Here is a 20,932-nt window from a genome sequence, read left to right on the forward strand (position 1 = left end):
AGAACACAAGGGTTTAGCTTTAGTAGTTCTAGTCTTTTGTTAATAACAGCTGATTCTTCCTACCCCAGGTAACCAAAATTACAGAATCTTAAACCAAATTAGCAAACAGCCTTGAAAGTAGAGTCTTTAATCTTCTCTCTTAAATGTCACAAGCCAGGCCTCCATCATTTTCATTGTTATCAACATTCTTAACTTCCAAGCTCCTATAAAATATTCCACAGAGCTACTAATACTCAATGGCTCTTCTAGTCCAGTGTTCCAAAATCCTTCCACCATCCACACCAATACCTGATCACAGCTGTCACAGAAATATCCCACTTCTGTTACCAATTTCTTAGTTTGGGTTTTATTGCTATGAAGAGACCTTATACTCAAGACAACTCTATAAAGGTAATTGTGGCTTGCTTACAGATTCAGAGATTTAGTCCATTATTGTCATGGTGGGATACATGGCAATGTCAAGGCAGATATGGTGCTGGAGAAGGACCTGAGAGTTCTACATCTTGATATAAAGATGGCAGGAGGAGACTGTATTCCACACTAGGTGGAACTTGAGAATATATGATACACAAAAGCCCCACTTCCACAGCAAGTAATACAGTTCTTCAAACAATGCAAGACCTCCTCCAATAAGGTCTTATATCCTTATAGTACCACTTACTATGGTTAAACATTCAAACACATGAATCTATGGGAGCCACAACTATCCAAATCACTACACTATCTTATAATAGCTGATATGATCTACATATGAATTTTAATACCACAACTGCTAAGTATCTTCTTTTTGCATATTTCAATTTTAAGTGTTCACTGGCCACTTATTCTTATATTTACCTCATTCCTCTACACTTGAACCCATCTTACCCAGGTATTATCCTTCTTTCCTTTCATTTCTTCTATATCCTACTACCCATCCACCCTAAAGTAATCCCCACCCCAAGAGCACATTTTTATCTCTAGTGTTTATATTAAATAAACAAGATGTTTGAAGCCATGCTTTTCAGTCTTTATCTTTTGTGACGTGGCCTAACTTACTCACTTTAACTCATTCAGTTTTATAAATTTAACATAAATTAGAAATAGATCTGCAATATGTATCATTCTTTGGCATATAACTGAAGAGTTTTCTACCTTACTACAGATTCTTGCATGACCATGATTCTACTTACAGTAACTAGGAAATTGAATCCCCTAGATGTCCACCAAGAGACAAGCAGATAATGAACATGTGGAACATATACACAGTGTTATATTACTTAGTTGATAGATAATACATTGTTGTGAAATATAACCACTTCATGATAATATATCAGAACTACCTGTTGCTTTATAGTTGTGTGAATATTGGACAAATGTAATTGATTGTATCATTGAAGTTGTGAAATATTATGTGTCTATTCATAATTATCATTGATGTCAGCATCTTTCTTTAAATATTCGCAAGAAATTTCATGTATATATAAATTCCATTAAAAACTTAGACTAATATATAACTTTCCTTAAGATACAATTATAAAGTTTCAAATATTAAAGAAAAGGACCAGATTTTTTCACTATCCTTCAAACTAATAATCTTTGTTTGCAATATATTTAAATACAACAAACAACTGTGAATATATGCAATATTTTTTCAAACATTTTGAGTTTAAATTTGAGGTTGAAAATTATCGTAGCCCTTTTGTGTATGCAATCAATCTTCTATTTCCATAGCCTCTTTAGAAATATGATGAATTACAATCAGATAAATATAATTTTAACAGTAAAACAATAAAATTCAGTATAAACGTTAATGCATTATAGTAACTTTTTTACAAAACATATAATCATGCAGGGATGATTTAAATTATATAGGCAAATTTTGCATCAGTTCAATATACATACTGTACCATTTCTTCTAAAGGGTTTGAGCAATCCTACATTCAGTAACCCTGTAACACTTTAGTCCTACAGCCTAGCAAAAGACAGCTTTGTTTTCTTATGGACCCTTCTATTTGGCTGTGTTTCATGACAAGCACACAAATCTGCCTTCATTTCTGAAGGCCTACAACTACCAGGGACACAAGATAAACACTTCCCTTCCCAAGAACCTGAACATCTACTCCCCTGAAAGCACCCCAAATAGCCATAAACTGTATCCTAAACCCTGCACAACACTTCCAGCCTCACAACTCTGCCTGCTTTCCCTGAGGTCTGCCAGACCCAGGAGCATCAGGTCAGACCCTCCTCCCAATCCCCTACCCAATGCCCTACCCATCAACTCACCTGAAAGTACACTCAACAGCATCAGCAAACGGTACCCTGTGCTTCATTTACTGACCCAGAAATCTGTCTGCTTTTCCTTCTCTGGACGTTCTGAACCAACAGATACACCAAGGACAATGACTTTTTGGTAACATAGACATCTTGCTTATGAAATAGTTACATTAATTTATTCCATTTTTCTTTAATCAAAAATAGATTTCATGAGCTGGGTGGTGATGGCACATATCTTTAATCCTAGCACTTGTGAGACAGAGATAGTTTGATCTCTGAGTTTCAGGAAAGCCTGGTCTATAGAACAAGGAATACACAGAGAAACTCTGCTTTGAAACAAACAAACAAACAAAAACAAAAAAGAAAACAGAGTAAAAGCAAAAACAATTGAATTATATTGATTTTTATAGTTATTAATATATTATTATTTGAGACAATTTTCATATCATGGATATAGGATTAGTGTATGTATTAAAATGTTAATCTACCCAACCAAAAGTATTGACCTGAATGCTGATTGAGTATATTTCATCACTCCCTCTCTCTCCTAGGAAGTAGTACCAGAGTACTTGCAAGATAAATCATCTGATTGTTACAACAGATTTGTGGAACACATGTAATGGAGGCTTCATGTAGAGACTCCCTTTTTACTGTTCGATAAAGCAAAAATTGTACATATTTAGTAAAACCATATTTTGATTTTTTTCATGTTTTCCATACCTGGGTATATTTGGCAAAATATCATCATGATGTTCAGAAAGAGCAATTAAGTTATACCTGTATCAGTTACATAATCAACACTAGGCAATAATTAGTACTTTAGAGGTAGTCCAAAATTTTGGACTAATGTTATAGTGTTGTTCATTAGTGTCCCGAGTAGAATTATGTAATATAGACATGGTCACAGATTGGACTGCTTCTTGCAAAAGGTAATAGGTTAAGGGTACAAAACATAGAAAAAGGACATAGGTAAGTAGCATGTCTGCAAGAAGATACTGGACTATAATTCCTTCCTAGCTCTTCAAGTCTCCCTGCTACCATGAGATGGGTAGTTTCCTCTGCCGTGCCCCTCCACAATACACTGTCATGATAGGCTTAATGCCCTAGGACCAACTGAAATTTATGAACCTAAATAAACCTCCTCTCCATTTGAATTTGTCTCATGAATTTGTGCTGTTTATAGAAATCTAATAAAATTAATGAACTAAGATAAAAGTATCACCAATATATCTTAAGTTATTTTTTTTTTTGCTAGTTCACGTTAAATTTTAACTTTCTGGAATCTTAAAATATAGATTCAAGTGGATACTACTATTTTAACTTTTTAAAATTTTTTATCTGAGCATCAATTTTTCGCACTTATTTCATGTTCAGCAATGTTTCATGGCTTAGACTATATGGCAGGATTACCATACTCCCTGTGTAATTTGAACAATATGCTATGAGTACTCCTTTTCTAAGTGAGCACAAGTCTCCTCTTCTTGCATATTAGAATCACTGTGTGATTCCTGAGACTCAGTAAGTATACTGATATGGTTTGACACTGTTGCCTTGAGAATTCACTCATGGAAGCCAATCAAGCAATGAGGATGTCACATGCTTTATTTCTTGATTTTGAAGGTTACCCAAACCAAGCTTTCACCAGTCTTTAGAGAGGAGAATGAAGAGTTCTTCTTGAAGGTGTAAAAGTCTCTGCCTGTAAGTGAACATACAATATTGATGAAGGGTCACATACTAAATCAACTTAAGACCTGTGGCAAATGGCAATACATTCATTCTTGTTTAAGACACAACATGTAGAATGGTGTGAAACTACTAGTAATAACCATAAAATATACAGTCTTATTGTTAATTAATTCAGGATAATGTCATCTACATATATGTGTTTAAATTGTTTGGATATTCCATTCCTTTACCATTGATATAATAAAGGTAGATTCAGCCTTGCAAAATTATGAAATGAAATATGTTTCATGAAAAATTTAAAACACTGCATTTTATTAACTAAATGCAAATCACTTTTATTGATAATAATTTCAAATATTTTACCATTTGATATGAGCTGAGTAAAAGGACAAATATCAACTAATTAGAAGTAAAAGCAGACTAAAATAAACTTTTAAAAAACAAGACAAGTTTTTGGGATTCTATGTTATTCTTCTTTGAGATTTCTCCATATTTAGGATTATTAGCTCACATTCAAAGATACCTGATAGTTTAACATGATCAGAATTACTTCTTCGTGATTCACCTATTATTATTAGTACTGTTACTGTTTATTTTTTTCTTGTATATTGTTCCATTATTGTGTGATATTCATTATAAATAAATAATAATTGAAATTATAATATAGTATGAAATTATATTATAAATAATATATTTATTATTATAAATAATTTAAATTATTTTGATGGTGTGGATTTCATTTCCTTTTTTGTATGGTGTGAATCTTTGAGAAAGATACTTTTATCAAATGTTTTAATAGCTTTAAACACACAGTGTTTACTAGTAGGTAGATAACTTTTCCTTCCTTATATGGATAACTTCTTGGAAAATGTGTTAGGGACTCATCCCTGGGAAGAGCTATATCTCTATCTTTCATCAGGTGTCCTTTTCCTGTAACTCTTTAACAAAGGATGACACCCTGTCATATCTGTCCCATCTGCATTAGAATACCAGCTGTTGTGGGAATTTCTTAGATATTGTTTAGGCATCTGTATTGTGGAAATTTTATGGCTATAGCTTCTCTGTCAGAATGAGGAGGCACAATCTCAGAGGAGATATTTTGCTCCTCTGGCTCTTACAAATCTTCCAAGTCCTCTACCACAATGTTCCCTGAGCCTTGTGTACAACAGTTGTATTGTAGCCATATTGTCCGTGTTTAGGCACCATATGGTGAACTTTGCTTTCTTTTACAAAAAGAAAAGAAATAATATTTTTTAACAAGAATGAAAGCTACATGTAGAGAAATGAGAATAATGCATTTAGTGATTGTACAGGATTAGTTTCATAACAGTAGTATACCCTCCTCCAAGATACATGACTTCACTAGCCACACCACATACAGTTGTCTAGATTTTCAGCAGCAGGCCTGACTTTCCTACCATTTGCTCAGGGACAGGGTTAGAGCAAATAACAATAGAATAATGCTCATTCTACAAATGTGAAAGTCATAAAGATTATAAATAGTCACAAAACTGTCAGGGAAAAAGATACTGTCAGCTTAAAAGTCATTTAGATTAACAAGAAAGTAAGGAAGTGCCCTGTAATGTTTGGTAAAGTAACGTGTAGCAGCCTATTTTGGTAAATTCTTTTATGCTACTCCATGCTTCCCTGGAACCTTGAAAATTTTACAGAAAGCATGTTACAAGACAGTCTCTGAGGATCTTAGACTCTACTCCTATTGACATGGCATCAAAAACACATGATCTGCAAAACCACTAAAAAAATCCCACCATATAAACAGGATGAGTTTCTATTCTACCAACATTACATATTCTGACATACATGAGAGTAATGTTGGTTTAAGTTAGTCATTAGTTAGTCAATTAGTCATGCACATCAATTTTTTATAAACAAGAAGGCTTTCTGGGAAATGTACCATTAGCTTATTTTGTCAGTATGTTCTTTTTTTTTCTATCAGCCTAGATATTTCAAAGATCCATCCTTTTAACACAAGCCAGAGATTGAGTGTACGCATGTACACACTAAATTTCTCTTAATTGACCTTTTCCAGTTTAACTATAAAGAGTGGGATCTTACATTCTAATTAAAGAACAAAGGGTGATTTGCATATCAGACTCAGGAATCCATGGTTCTGTATTGGGTCTAACTCAATACTATTTAGAAATATAATATCCAGCTGCATTGGGAATGAGAAGCAGAGAAAGCAGGAGAATTAGGGAAAGAGAGGAAAAAGAAAATGTGGTAGAGATAGAAATGAGGAGACACAAAGAAAGAGATGGAAGTATGGATGTTGGAATGGGTCAAATTACAACACATTAATAATTTGTGCTGTGAACTATGTAGAAAGATTAGCAGATTTTCCTTTAATGTGACACACTAGGAAAGTAATTTGGCTCTGGATGCAATTTTTTACAAATTCTGAATGCACAGTGGAAGGACTAATATAAGAAACCAATGGGGGAACTTAAAGAAAAGGTTAAGAATGAGGCCTGTGTACAACATATGACAAATGCTAACTGGTAATCTGCTTCTAACAGAGCAGTGCTATTGCCTTTTTATTTAATTTCTCCTTAATACTGTTTTGATTATTGGATTTTCTTCTGACAAGGGCTCTATATTAATAAGAAAAGTGAACTTCATGAGCCAAAATGATTTAAACATAGCTTTCAGAGTAACTCTGCCCAAAAATGTGCCCCTTGGATTTCAACTTTTCCTGATTCAAGATATTTCTCTTCAGGGTTTAAAACCACTTTCAAGTGCTATACTAAAGTAAACACTATTATAATTTGTTTGATTGAACTTACATGGATTATTTTTCATTAAATGGCAAAATCTAAGTCTAAGGGAAAAACACTCATTAATTGTGTTCAAAAAGATGTGCCCTAGGGCATCCACATTTAGTTTCAAGTAATGCTAGGTTTCAGAAAGGTTTTCAGTTCTGCCAAATCATTACATGCATATATTACTCATTGAAAACAAAATATATAGAAATGACCCCTAATGGTAAGTATTTATTAAATGTGTTTTACTTCCAGCTAATATCTTCTAAGGTCTTCTGAGTAACTTAAAGGCTTGTTTCTCTAAGAACAGAGAGGCTGAGCAACCAGACTCGCATGAATGTAGTATTTGTTAATTAACAGTTGGCAGTTTAAAGTTATCAGCTCTATCTTAAAGAGTTGATGCTGCTGGACTCTGTTATATCCTAATAGCAGTGAAGAGAAATAAATGGCCTTTCCAGAAAAAAAAAAAAAAACGGACATGGTTGGGGACCAAATACTCTAATCAAAATTCATGTTTCAGACTAAAACAGATTAAACATTATCCATTCAGATTCCAAAAGATTTCCATGATTTAAGCCCCAGAGAAAGAACAGAAAACAAGATGTTCCCTGAATGTCTGCTATGTTAAGGAAATCATTTGTGAATGGGCACATGCATACACATATGTAGCAGATAATGTGGTACAGGTTTTCTAGGTGACCTCCATTTCTACGCTTTCTCTCTTGACTAAAGCATGCATTTTTGTACAGTTGCTTCCTTTCATCAGCTGCTCTTATTTTCCTATGGTCCAGGTGCTTCCAGCTGCACAATGGATCAATCTTTCTCCAACTTACAAAATTACTCGAAATGGACTCGATTCTTTCAACCTTTCTACTTAAAATGTCAGTAAAGCTTGCATGACCAGGGCAGAATGTACTTTTCCTTGAGTACATGTTACTTGCGTACCTTATTTTGTGTTTCTTAATAGAGGAAAATTACCAGTGACTGACCTGAGTGCTTTAGAAATAAAACTCAACTTGGAATTCAAGTGGCTTTACCTCTTTTATTAATGCCCTTCAGAAATTAGAGTAGAAATCTCTTGAAGTTTCAGAAATTGCGCACTCATTGGTTACTTTTTAAGTTTAGAGCCAAAGTAAAAGACATGTAATAATTAAATTAGATTTTACTTCAAATAAGTGGGAAATTGAAATGTCATGTTAGGGATGTTATAAACTTCTGAATATGTTTCATTGGAATAGCATTTTTATTAAATATATTTTTCAAACAAAAATGTCATTAGCTTTTTTTTTATGATATTTTTCCAATGTATTTTCTTTTTTTGTTTCAGTAAGATGAGTTGACATATCCGTACAATTGTCTTATATTTGGGCAGAGGAAGAAAACTAGTCATTTATATACTGTATATTAGAGATGTGAGCACACCCTTTTTAATTCTGATTTTGAGTGCTTTGAAGTTTTGAAGGAATTTTAACATGGTCCCATATGAGACCTTGAATAAAATGACAATTTATTCCATGCTAACACATTAGAAAGTACAATTAAATACCCTACTAGTTTATAATAATTCAATACTCAAGTTTTAACCTTATATTAGCACAGCATTTTGAATCTTCTGAATTTCAAATATGTTTATAGGTAAAATGAAACTTTTAAGTATTCATTAAGAATTAATTAGATGGTTGTATCAGTGTAATTAAGAAAAGCTTGTATTTGTAAGAAGCAGAGCCTGTTGCACTGGTTTATACAAAAGGATCTCAGTAATAATTTTGTGTGTGGCAGTTTTAAGTTATTAGTTTTCAAAATCAGTACTTTTTAATGGAAACAACTTGACCAAAAATCTGTCACAGAATTTTGAGACCCATTAAAACAAGTTTAATGAGAAAAAAAAATAATATTGAAAATAAAATGTCCACCAGTCTCATGTGCTAAGATTCAGCCCTCATCTGGTGGTGGTGTTTTTCAGTTCTTCTGGAAGTTTACAGGATAGGAGCTATTCAGTAAAGGCCAGTCACTTGGTGCAGGTCCTTGAAACTAATGGAACAATTTTTCTCTCTCTGTTTCTAGTCTGCTATGAAATAAGCAGATCTTCCTAGTTTCAACCGTGACTTTCTGGAATTTTCCACAATGCAAGGCAAATAGTGCCATTAGTAATAATAGATATCTTAAACACTTAATGACACAGTTTTGTATTTGGAGAGTTTTATGCTTGAAGCATGGTAAAAGGTGAGCTTCTGAACAATCTCCACAGAGGTTCCTGGTGTGCAGAGCTGTCAGAGGTCAGGCAACTAATTCCTGAGTGAAACGGGCCAACCAAGTACTGTGGTGCACTTAGATATGTGCTACTTTTTCAGAAGGGCCCTGTCTGTTATCTCTACCTGACTGTTGTCAATGGCTGCAGCCTGCCACATCCCCTCAAAAAAGCTAGATATATGTAAATTTTATGCATATTAAATTGCAGGTATTAACTTGATGGCTCATTGTTTTTGAAAAATCCACTAGTGACCTTAGTTTACTAAGTGGGAAAACCCACAGGCTGTAACTGATATATGACAGCAATAATAAGAAGCAAAGACCAAACACCTCACTGCCTATATTCATCTTTGTTCAGCACTGATATCTGCTAGATGCTTAACTTATGATTTTTTAAATGCACTGTGTGATAATGTGACAGGTATGTAATCGAGGCCCCCTGGGACACCACTGGACACTGAGACCCTCTGAAGGTTTGACCCTCTGTCCACTTGCTGAAATGGGTTGAAGATGTTAAACTGCTTCCAAGCTACTGTCCTGAGTGGCCCTTATGTAAGCAAGGAATGAGAACAACTTTGGAATTTCCTTTCCTGAACTTCAGAATACCAGTATTAGGGCTGGAGAGTATGCAGAATGGAGGATTACTACCTACTATGTAATGGGATTCTTTCAGATGCTTGCATTCTAGAATTAGATAGTGGTAAAAACTAGGCACTGACTCTAGTGTCTATCATTGGAATTCAGTGGATTATGTATTTCAAAAAGGTTCAAATAGTGACTTTTATATATATGAATTATAGTTAATTAACCTGAAACAAAAAATTGAATTTTTATGTATGATGCTATTTCCATAATATTACATTAAAATATTTCCATTAAAAAAAAAGAATAGCTATCAACAAAAGGGAATATATTTCCAAATTCTGAATTACAGCTATTAGTTAAATTTCATTAAGTTATTTTTCATATGCATTCAATTTCAAAGATGAATACTGTTCTAATTTTAAATATATGCGGCAAATTCTAAGAATTGTATACAATTAATAAAAGAAAAAAAAGAAAAAATCAGTTCAATCTCAGCTCTGTTCCATCGATTCCATGTATGTATCACTTCTCTCTAGCAAAATAATACAACAAATAATCTTTCAGTTTATTAGAACAATCTGTTTTGTTGAATAAAAGATGCAGCTATCAGAAATCTTATTTAAGCTTTAAACATCAGAAAATAATGAGAACAATTGCAGTAAAAATTATGAAAATACAAAATGTAATTTAAATGGAAAAATATGCTCAAAACTTGACTCTGTATAATATGAACTCATTGAAGTATTTGAAACATGAATAAACTAGCTAAAATTCACACTGTCTTACGTGAAATATATTTTCTTAGATTAAAGCACTCAAATTCAAGTTAGTGATTTTTAAAAAATCAGCCATAGGCCTAAAAACAGCAATAGGCCTGTCATACAAGCATGCTAACACCAAGTCTTGGGTCTCTGTGGAAAAACATTGAAACAGATGGCTATAAGCTATTGTAAATAAGCAGCTTTTGTGGAAATTTACCAGCCTGAGTAGTCATAGACCTTGTAAATAGGTAGCCTTGGCAGATAATACCAACTTAGATAAGGACAAGTGAATCATAGTCAGGGTCATAGTGATCTGTCCCCTGAACTTTCACACAGTCGATACCCTGTTCTGAAAGACATCTGTACTCCCCCTAAACACCCACTCTCTGGTGTCATTCCCTTCCCCACATGCTGCCTTTTTCTTTATAATCCCTGTGTCAATAAGTAAAAATTACGATTTGATTTAAAATAAATAAATAAATAAATAAATTAGAAAATAAATTATCAATTCTTTGTGAGTTCTGTATAATGTGTTAACATCATAATCACCCTCAAATCCTCCTCCTAAATTTCCATCTAGAGGCATTCCCTATCCCACAACCTATTGTCCTATTTTTGTTAATTAATTTAATAACCCATCAACTCCAATTTGTTATGTTCATAAACTCCTCGATCTGAGGTGTATGCTGGCTGGTTTTATGTCAATATTACCTAAGCTAGAGTCACTGGAATAAAGGAATCTTAATTAAGAAAATGCTCCGAAAATGATTGACATGTGGGCATGCCTGAGGTATAATTTGTTAATAAGTAAATGATGTAGGTGTGTGTGCCTACCTACAAGTATTGGTGCTTGGATGAGTGATCTTGGGTGGTACAAGAAGATAGGCTGAGAAAATCATGAGAAGTAAGCCAGTGACCATCATTCTTCTTCAACTTCTGCATGAGTTTCTACCTCTAGTTCCTTACCCTGAAGTACTGGTCTGTTTTCCTTGAAGAAGATGTGGCTGTGGACCTGGACGTGAAGTCAAAGTAGAAGAAGTGGAAGGGAAGCAATCCTTTCCTAGGTCAGTTGATTTTGATCATATCTTATTGCAGCAAAAGGAAGTTAACTAAGATAAGATCCATCTACTGGAACATGTCAACATATCAAGAGCCACACCCTTACGAAAACTGACTTCCTCTTTCCCAGAATCTGTCAACTGTTTAAAACATTTTGGTTAAGGATAAGTTCATAAACCACCCACTGAAACTAAAATTTTGACTGGGATGACCTTATGCAAATCTTCTGCATAAGCCATAACTAAAGCCATAACTGACTGTAGTGGTCCTGTCAAGATCAGAAGATAGGATTTTGCTATAGTCTTTCCTGTCATCTGTCTCTTAGCACCATTTTTATCTCTCTACTACAGTGCTCTCTGAGCCTTAAGCAACTGTGATATGATTCATAAGATTAATTTGTGGCTGGGAAGGTATATTCTCAACTTTCCTCTGCTGTATTTCTACCAGGGTCCACTGCCAGAGGATTTAGATAATTAGAAATTCAATGAGCATAAAAAAAAAATCACCATCGTCCTTACTGACACAAACAAAGAAACATTGATCAACAACATGGAATCAAGTATTCAGACATAAAAGTCTATATACCTATAGGCACCCAAGATTTGACAAAGGTGCCAAAAACACTGGAGAAAAGACACCATCCTTAACAAGTGGATATAAACGTGTAGACAAGGATACTTTCTCCTTCACTGTTATCCCCCACACAAATTAAGTCCAAAGTGATCAAAAATTTTAATGCTACATCTGAAGCTTCTTGTAGAAAAAGCAGAGAATGTATTTTAGAACTTAAGTTCAGATTCAGACATTTTGTAAAGGACTCTAGTGGCCCACCAGAGCAAGTTGAATTCCATGAAGTTAAATAGATTCTGTACTGTGAAAAAAATGTATACTTGCTAAAGAATGGTCTAGAGAATGGAAAAATGTCTTTATCAGGTTATTCATTTGATAGTATAATGATATCTAGGAAATATAAGGAACTCAAAAAAAAAATTAAACACCAAAAAAAATGTGATGGAAAAAATGGAGTGTGAAATAGAGAGTTTGGAGAAGAAATACAAATAGCAAAGAAATATTTTAAGAAGTGATTAAAATCATTAGCTTTCAGGGAAATGCAAATAAAAACTACTTTGCAAATTCACATTATTTCAGTGAGAATGTCATGTTACCCCATTCAGAATGGCTAAGATTAACAAAACAAAGGAAGACAAATGCTGGCAAGCATGTGGGTTATATCGAACTCTCATGCCCATTATGAGAGTGCAAGCTCATAAAGCCGTTACAGAAATAATTTTGGCAATTTCCCAGAGCACTAAATATAGATCTTCTATATGATTCAACCTTTCCGCTCCTGACCATATATCTAGAGGACTCTACTTCCTATTACAGAAATAGACGCTCATTTATCTATGTTTGTGTCTGACATATTTACAATATCTAAGTAATGAAAATAGCTTCACAGTCTCTCTGTTGATAAATGCTTACTGAAAATATGGTTCCTATATACAATAAAATTCTGTATAACTGTAAAAAAAAAGGGAAATTTGCTGATAAGTAGATGGAGCTGGGTGGAAGATACCATACTGAGTAGCATAGATCCAGAAAAACATGTAACGTATGTTTTTATATAGTACTTAAGTATCAGATATACAGATTTGTGTGCTTAATTTGGAGTGTTTGTGGAATAAATTAGGAAACTAAAAGTGGTCCATTTTGGATGAAGAGTTAAAAAGATCTTAATGAAGGAAGATAGAAATCATGGATAGCATATACGGGAATTAGGAGTAATGGTACAGGTAGTTTAAGGTACAGGGAAGAAAGATGGATTATAGGGGTAAGAAGGTGGTTTAGTGATATTTAACTAATGATAGCTATGCTGGGAAATGCCAGATAGAAATCTATTTTATAATCCTTCTAAACACACACACACACACACCAGTTTTACTGAATTTACACTACACTCACAATTTTGCTATTTCCATCCTCCAAGAAACAATAAATTGGAAAAATAATCCCATTGTCAGGCATAGAACTATTTCCTTCAAGACTGTGGTCACAAGTGTCACATAGCCTCCCATGATAATATAGGCTAGTGGAGTTACTCTTGGTCGTGACCCAGAACTTAACAGTAAATATCTAATGCTGAAGACAGTAAAAAACTTTGTCACAAGTCATAGGGAAATCAAATCAGCTCTGACAAGAAAGATCTTTCTTTTCTGAGGAGGAGACATCATTAACTGACTTACCTAACAATGCACCTTGAAACTGCAATGATGATTCTGGTGTTACATTAGATCCACAGGTACAATACGGACAGCATTGTTATCAGGATGATTATTGTTGGATTTGAGGTCTCCTCTTTAAAAGAAAAAACACATACCTATTATTTTGCTATATGACCAACCTTTACATTAGCACATCTGTCAGACTCATCAGTGAAGCTTATTTCGGCAGTATATTTCTTTTTAATAAGAATCAGTGTAGCTCCAACATAAAATATATTTAAAATTAGGGAGGTAAAAAGATCAAATGGACTGTTTTCAGTTAGAATTTGTGTATTATCTGAATTTAGCCATAAATAAATGCTGAAGTAGAATGTGTTTTGTAAAATTAAAGCTTGAGAACCTGGAGTTATGACTTCATAATTACACTTTGTGCCACTCATTATGAATATTTGAGTTAAATCTCCAGTACAGTAGTAATCACACATAAGGGCAAAATCAGATGATTACAGTGCTGACAATACAGAGATACAGGGACCCTTAGAGACAGTCTCACAAAATCAGCGAACTCCAGATTCAGAAATGTACCCTGTCTCATAAAACAAGGAGAGAGAAAAATTAAATGGAGAGAAAGTCACATATTGTGAAGTTCGAGATTTTACATGTGCACACATTCAGGCTTGTAGAGGGAAAAAAAAACCTCACATAAACACACAAACACACACATACACACAATCTTCAAAATATACAGTATACAAATATCAATAAACAGTAAAAACTGATTTATACTAAAGAAAATTAGTTATGAAAAATAAGACAATGCTTGATATTGCATTTAAATTTTCTCCATAGAATATTACTTTGCAACTTTACCAGATCTAATTATACACACAAGCTTAAATAATAATACAATATCAAGTGTAAATATTTTTATTTTAGTAACTGTACTCTGATTTTATAATAAATATTTTTTTATTTTATGAAGCATAAACTAAAGTGAGGAGAGCTATTTGGTATACTGAGACTCAGAAATATAATTGTACATAGAAACACAGTAGTTACACAAAGAGAGTACAAAACACATATCACTCTCTTTAAAACTACATGAAACACATGTAGAATTTTGAATACACTTTTGCAAATTTTCCTTAAGTATGAATTTGTTATACTGACCATTTCAACGTCAATTTGACCAGCATCAGGGATGAAGTTGTAGCTGCTACAACAATAGTAAGACTATTTGGAGAATGTGACACCATTTGAAATCTGTAGATTCTTGAAAACACAAGATTTGTTTGAGTAAATGTAGACAGGTATCATCCAACCTGTTGAAATGCAGAATAGAACAGAAAGGAAGAAGAGATCATGGTCTTTATGGATGTCATTTCAATCTTCTTTGTTCTTATGAATGAGAACTACTCTTTATAAAATTTAAGAGCATGGGAGGAATTTTACTATGAAAATAATATGAACATACATGTGTTAATATGCATATATCATAATAGTGTGCTTATGATTGTATAGGTATATATTCTACTCTCCAGCTTCTCTGGAAACCTCGTATATATCTAACAGATTCATTCCTTATACATGTTTTTAAATTATTAACCACATGTTTCAGATTTCTCCTCCTGAAAGACCTGACTATCTCAAACAATCTTTGTAGATGTAATGTTTTCTAATTCAATAAAACTTTCCATAAGAGAAAATTTGGTAGAGAATCTGAAGTTGATCCTGACAGTAAAAACTTTATTCCAAAATTATATTTAAGTTAAATGGAATTTAATATAACAATCTCCCTGAGACTATAAACTGATTTTCATAATTATAATATACATGTTTTTCTTAATTACTCATGTAAAGTATGTTTTTCTACTATTTTGTTAAGTGTGTGACATTGTCCTGAAATGAATGGCTTGTGTTGTTTTAATTTATTCAAATTCTCATTATATTAAAGTGGCTCATATAAGGATTATCACTCTGAAAATAAATAAATGGTACAGAACATATTATGAATACTTTTTGGGAAATCAACTTACTTATTGTGTATCTGTGTTTCCAGCTACCTTGTTTTCAGGGTCGTTGAGTGTGTTTCTTCTGTGCACGTGCATGTTTTCTTACATTCTGTTTTGGTGTTTGGAGACTTACCTTATGGATTACGGTTTTAGGAATGCTTAGAAGACAGACACATTTTTTTTCTCAATATTTCTCCTCAAGCTGGGTTGAGTTTATGTGAAATTACAATTGTTGACATTAATTAGTAATTTTAAAAGAAAAAAAAGTATCTAGACAGCTTTTACCCCTTGAGGGGGAAATTAGATAAATGAATACATCAACCATGAAATAATTGATATACTTGTTGTATAGTCTTGAATTTGCTGGTATAGAATTAATTAAAATAATAGACAGCAAATGAATACATGCCATTGCCTAATGCTTGCTTGTTACCATATGCCTTTCTGTTTATGTTTGCCTTAAATTACAGACATTTGGATCTTCAAATTGGCTCTTTTTGGACGAACAATAAAATTCTTCTTTGTGAGACTTTAGGAAATAAAACATATTTTAAGTGCTCTAATGCCACTAGAACTTAGCATTTTAATTTAACATTTATTTGTTGTTTTAAAGTGGTTATTTTCTTGTAATATGAGAATGACTAAATACAGGGTTCATGGGAATAAACAAAATCCAAGATAGTGATTCCTACATTAATTTAAATTATTAATTTTTGAAAAGTTAAAACATTATATTTTGATTATATGCACCACCTTTTATAACTTTTCCCAGATGCTCACCTCCATTTCATTCCCACCCAACCCTGTCCCTACATTTCTTTTCAAGCTCATAGGTACAATACAATTTTTGCAGTCTGTATACTCTCAGTGTGTGTTGGTATCCACTGGAGTGTGGATCGTAGCTTTAAAGAAAACTAATTTTTCTTCTCATAGACACTATCAATTGTTAGAATCTCTTCAATTAGTAGTAGAACTCTCTGCCTATATTTGCCCACATGCTGAGCTTTTGTCTAGATTGATCTTATACTAGTCTTGTGTATGTTGTCATAAGAACTATGTCGTCATATATGCCACTTTCTGATAGTGTTCTGAAAAAACAGTTCCAGCTGTAGCGTTGTTGATATTGTTGAGCCTAACTACCTTCTATTACACTCACCCACATTCTCTCACCCTTATAATCCTTGCACACACACACGTATACACAGCCATATACATACTTCCATGCAAACTAAGCTTTGGGGAGTGTGGGTATGATATAGATGTTCTTTTTTAGCATGGATTATTCTTATTGTTTGCACATTAAGCAGTTATGGGTCTCTGTGTTAATCATCATGAATGGCAAAAAGTAGCTTCTCATGTGGTTTGAAAGATGCTCTATAAACCTAATGATAAGTCATTACTTAATGTTCTATTTATCTAAATATATAGGAATATTTTACTTCTAGTATAGTCACCAAATCTTGAACTCAGTAATGGTGTCATCTTATGAAATAGAACTTAAATTCTATCATAAAATAGTTGATTTCTGCCATTATATTTGTGCTTCTATTGATCCACTGGAGAGAATCTTTTTCAGTGGGTTTGTCATTGTAGCTCACAAGGATACTAACTGGGTAAATTAATGACTATGATACTTCTCTAGTAACAAACTTAGCACCTTCTAGAGTAAGCAGTGAGGATAAAGATTCTAGGTGAGTAGCAGCATTACTTTTCATAGTCTATGATTCATATATATTGTGTCTTGAGCATTAGGGTCTTGTTGTCATGTTCTGTATAGTAACAAAGGCAACAAATTGTCACATTTGAAGAGGGTTTCTGTGAGAACATATTAGCTAATAAATCCAACAATAGTACTAACACGTTTATGGTAATGGTTTTGTTAGCATGTGTTGTCAAGTAGGGGTATGGCTGCTTCATTATAATTTCAATGCTTTTTATGCCAGTTTAAATACTGTTTATAGAACTTTCCTTTAGTGGTGTGTTTTTATATGTGTGTTTTAGGTCTTTAGGATTAGTTTTACCTACTTTATTTCCTCCTTTTCCTTCTCCTTTTATTCCTGCCTCACTACATCTATCTGTTCCTGTTCTATCATTCTACTCTTTCTTTATATTACTATGTTCTCTCCCCTCTCCCTTGACTCTCCATCAAACAACCCCATATTAATTTACTTACCACTTTGCGGGTCAAGTTGAATAAATGTAAATCAGTATACATTAAATATCTCTCCTCACCTACTCTGTTGTGGATGGTGTCAAACCTTAAAATTACTTTTCATAGTATTTTCCTTCAAGCTCAACATTTTGTAAACTTCATCAGAAGCAAGGGCTGACATCCAGTGAATTGAAAAACAAAGCAGAACTTCCTTGAAGTACTAGTTTAACTAATGAAGGGAAATGGGATGTAGAGCATGATAGAATACCAGTGAGAGTAACGTGGCAGAATTGAAGGGGCTACATATGACCAGTTTCCTAATGCCAATTTTATTTACTTCCCTTTGTATTCTTCCTGTACTAGGTTCATTATTCTCAAGACAAATAGTTTTTCTAACATTAAACAGTTTTCTCTACTTAAAGACTTTTATCATGAACAACAACAGAAAGGTAAATAGAGATCTTTTAGAGAGCATGCCCATTAACCTCATTATTCTAGAAGTTAGGAGGATAATGAAAAATAATCGCTTATTAGGATCTCATTATTTAAATCAACTTATTTTGTTTCAAAATCTGACAACTGGCTGTCATCCTAGCTTTGCTCAATATCCAGCATTTACGTAGGATTGAGGGTCCGAGGATTGAAAGAGGAATTCCTACCCACATTCCTTACCCAGAAGCCATCTCCAGTTGATGACTACTTGTGAAATAAATAAATAAAAAACAGCTAACAACGAAAATTCTTTATTTAAATATACTTAAATATATTTGATCCAAGTCTTCCTTGACCTTTTCTCAGCATTTACCAAGAAAAATATGAACAGATAGTAAAATCATTTCTGGATGCTCAAGATCAGGTCTTTGATAAATACAATCCACATTACAACACCTGCCCATGAAAATTAAAGGCAGGCAAAATTGCTTATGTCTTTTTGAAAAAAACAATAGCAATATAGCAATCCACTATTTTATCACTTTTGTGGGAAGGCAACCACCCAAGTAATGTAAGGTGCCAGGTATAAATTCCTTTAAAGTACCAGGTATAAATTCCTTTCTACTGTGTTGGCTTATGGTCCAATTAGACAGCTGTCAGATACTGTCAAGATAATAATGGCATTATTACACCTTTGGGAATATGCACCATGTTGATCATTATTGTAGATTGTCGGCTTTACAGCTAGATAGGGTTATTATTGCTTTTCTTCCTTGGTGCTTACATATCATTTTTTTTTAAACCTGTGATAGCTAGTCCTCAGGGAAGAGGCTTCCAGGTCAGTTCCAGTTGAATTCTCCTAACTACTGTGTTTGAAATATAAGTAATAGAGACTTACCTTCAAGTTTTTGGGGGAAGACAAGGGCAGTAGCAGGTAAGGTAGAGGAGAACTTATTAGTTCTACTTTTCTAAACCATTATAATTTCTTTTTTCCCACATATTGAATGTTTTATTTCAACTGCCAACTGGCACATTTCTTGTTGACTGTTGATGTGATCTCAAGTGTCTTTTCTTTCCTCTACTCTACATTTACTTCTGAAACTGCTGTAGCTCGTTTTAAGTTTCTAACCCAGGCTTTACATTTTCTAGATCCACAGGAGGTCACATGGAATGATGTTATATTCCAGTGTTTTTTGTTTTGGCTATGGTGGGTTTTATTCTTTGCATTACTTGTCTTGTGAGAACATAAAAATATTGTTGGTCTTATTGTTCTTTTATAGTTTCTTGGGCAGGTAGGAGGCAATTGAAAGGTTTTTCTTCCTGGTTTCTTCCTAAGCATTTTTTCATCTTTCACTAGTTTATCTTTGTTATTCTTCCTGATCTTTAGGTGACTGGAGAACTTTATTTCTCTTTTCTTGTTGGTATCTGGGCCTGGCTGTTCAGGTGTTTCAACTGGCGGTTGATTGTTGGCATTCTCTGGTATGCAGGCTTCTTTCTTCAGGTTTAACTCTTCTAGAGGTCTGCTCCAATCACTTGTCCTCTGTAAACTGCCCCCCATGATTAGTGTAGGTCACCACCATTCAATTTGTTGTGGCTGACAAGTGCACCCACCACCACCAGCAGCAGCCAGTAACAGCAATAGAATGGCTTATACATCATAATGCTCCTCTACTTCTGACACCTCTGTAGAGGTTGAGGGGGGAGTTCTGGAGAGGCAAGGAATAAAGTTGTTGGATAAAGATTGTGTTTCTTCAATGCTAGCTGTACATCCATTCCAAAATGATTTGTTTCTCTTTCAGTTCTCTATGGTTAAATATTTGTAGTCAAATGGCAGCAAGAAAGGGATTTTTAAAGTCACTACAGTAGGTGCTTCCCCCCCAACACTCCCTTTATTGGTTCAGTCTCCACCATTGTTTTTTTTCCCTCTTCCTGGGAAAGGAGACTTATTCTTCCCTTTTCTTTAAAGTAGGTTACTTTCTCATGCAACACCCTGATTATAGTCTCCCCTCCTGCTTCTCTCTGTTCCTCCCTGCATCTCTTCTGAATCCATTTCCTTTCTGTCTCTCATTAGAAAAAGATAGCAACAAAACATGACAAAATTAAATATAAGATTAAGCAAAACTACAAATCAACCGTTGGCAAGGCAACCCATCTGGAGGAAAGAGTTCCAAAACCAGGCACAACATCACAGACCAACTCATTGTCACAGTCAGAAGGTCTATAAAAACACTAAAATATTAGCTATAATATGTACACTCCGCCTGGTGCAGACCTATGTAGAACCTGTGACTGCTGCTTCCATTTCTGTGAGCTCATGTATGCCTTGCTTAGTTGACTCAGATGGCCTTGTTCTCTTGGTGCCCTCCATCCCCTCTGGATCTTACAGTTTTTGGCCTCCTCTTTCACAAGGTTTCCTGAGCTCTGAGGGAAAGAATTTGATGGAACATGCCATTTGCACTCTCTATATAATATCTGACTGTGGATCTCTGTATTTATTCCTATTTATTGCCAGATAAAGCTTCTCTAATGATGGCTGAACAAGTCACTGTGCTATGAGTACAGCAGAATATCATTAGGAGTTTTATATTTATTAATAACTATTTCTAGACATATAGTGTGTGGTTCAGTCTTTACCATCTTTTACCATGATCTGCTCCTTTTGGGTGTACCAGAAATTCTTGTAAAATAATATGACATTAAATCTTTCACTCCTAATCACGAATAATTCTAATAGAAA

At 33.9% G+C, this 20,932-nt stretch overlaps 1 long non-coding RNA gene across 1 annotated transcript; it reads right to left on the reverse strand.

The window, feature by feature from the left end:
* Positions 1–3,854: 3,854 nt before the first annotated feature.
* On the reverse strand, positions 3,855–19,809 carry LOC114619360. Its single transcript, XR_003711133.1, has 3 exons — positions 19,094–19,809; positions 13,621–13,732; positions 3,855–3,952 (listed from the first exon to the last, which is right to left on the reverse strand). It is a non-coding gene; the product is annotated as an uncharacterized LOC114619360 (long non-coding RNA).
* Between the last annotated feature and the right edge of the window lie 1,123 nt (positions 19,810–20,932).

This window comes from Grammomys surdaster, unplaced genomic scaffold, assembly GCF_004785775.1.
Source record: "Grammomys surdaster isolate TR1022 unplaced genomic scaffold, NIH_TR_1.0 150, whole genome shotgun sequence".
Taxonomy (NCBI): domain Eukaryota; kingdom Metazoa; phylum Chordata; class Mammalia; order Rodentia; family Muridae; genus Grammomys; species Grammomys surdaster.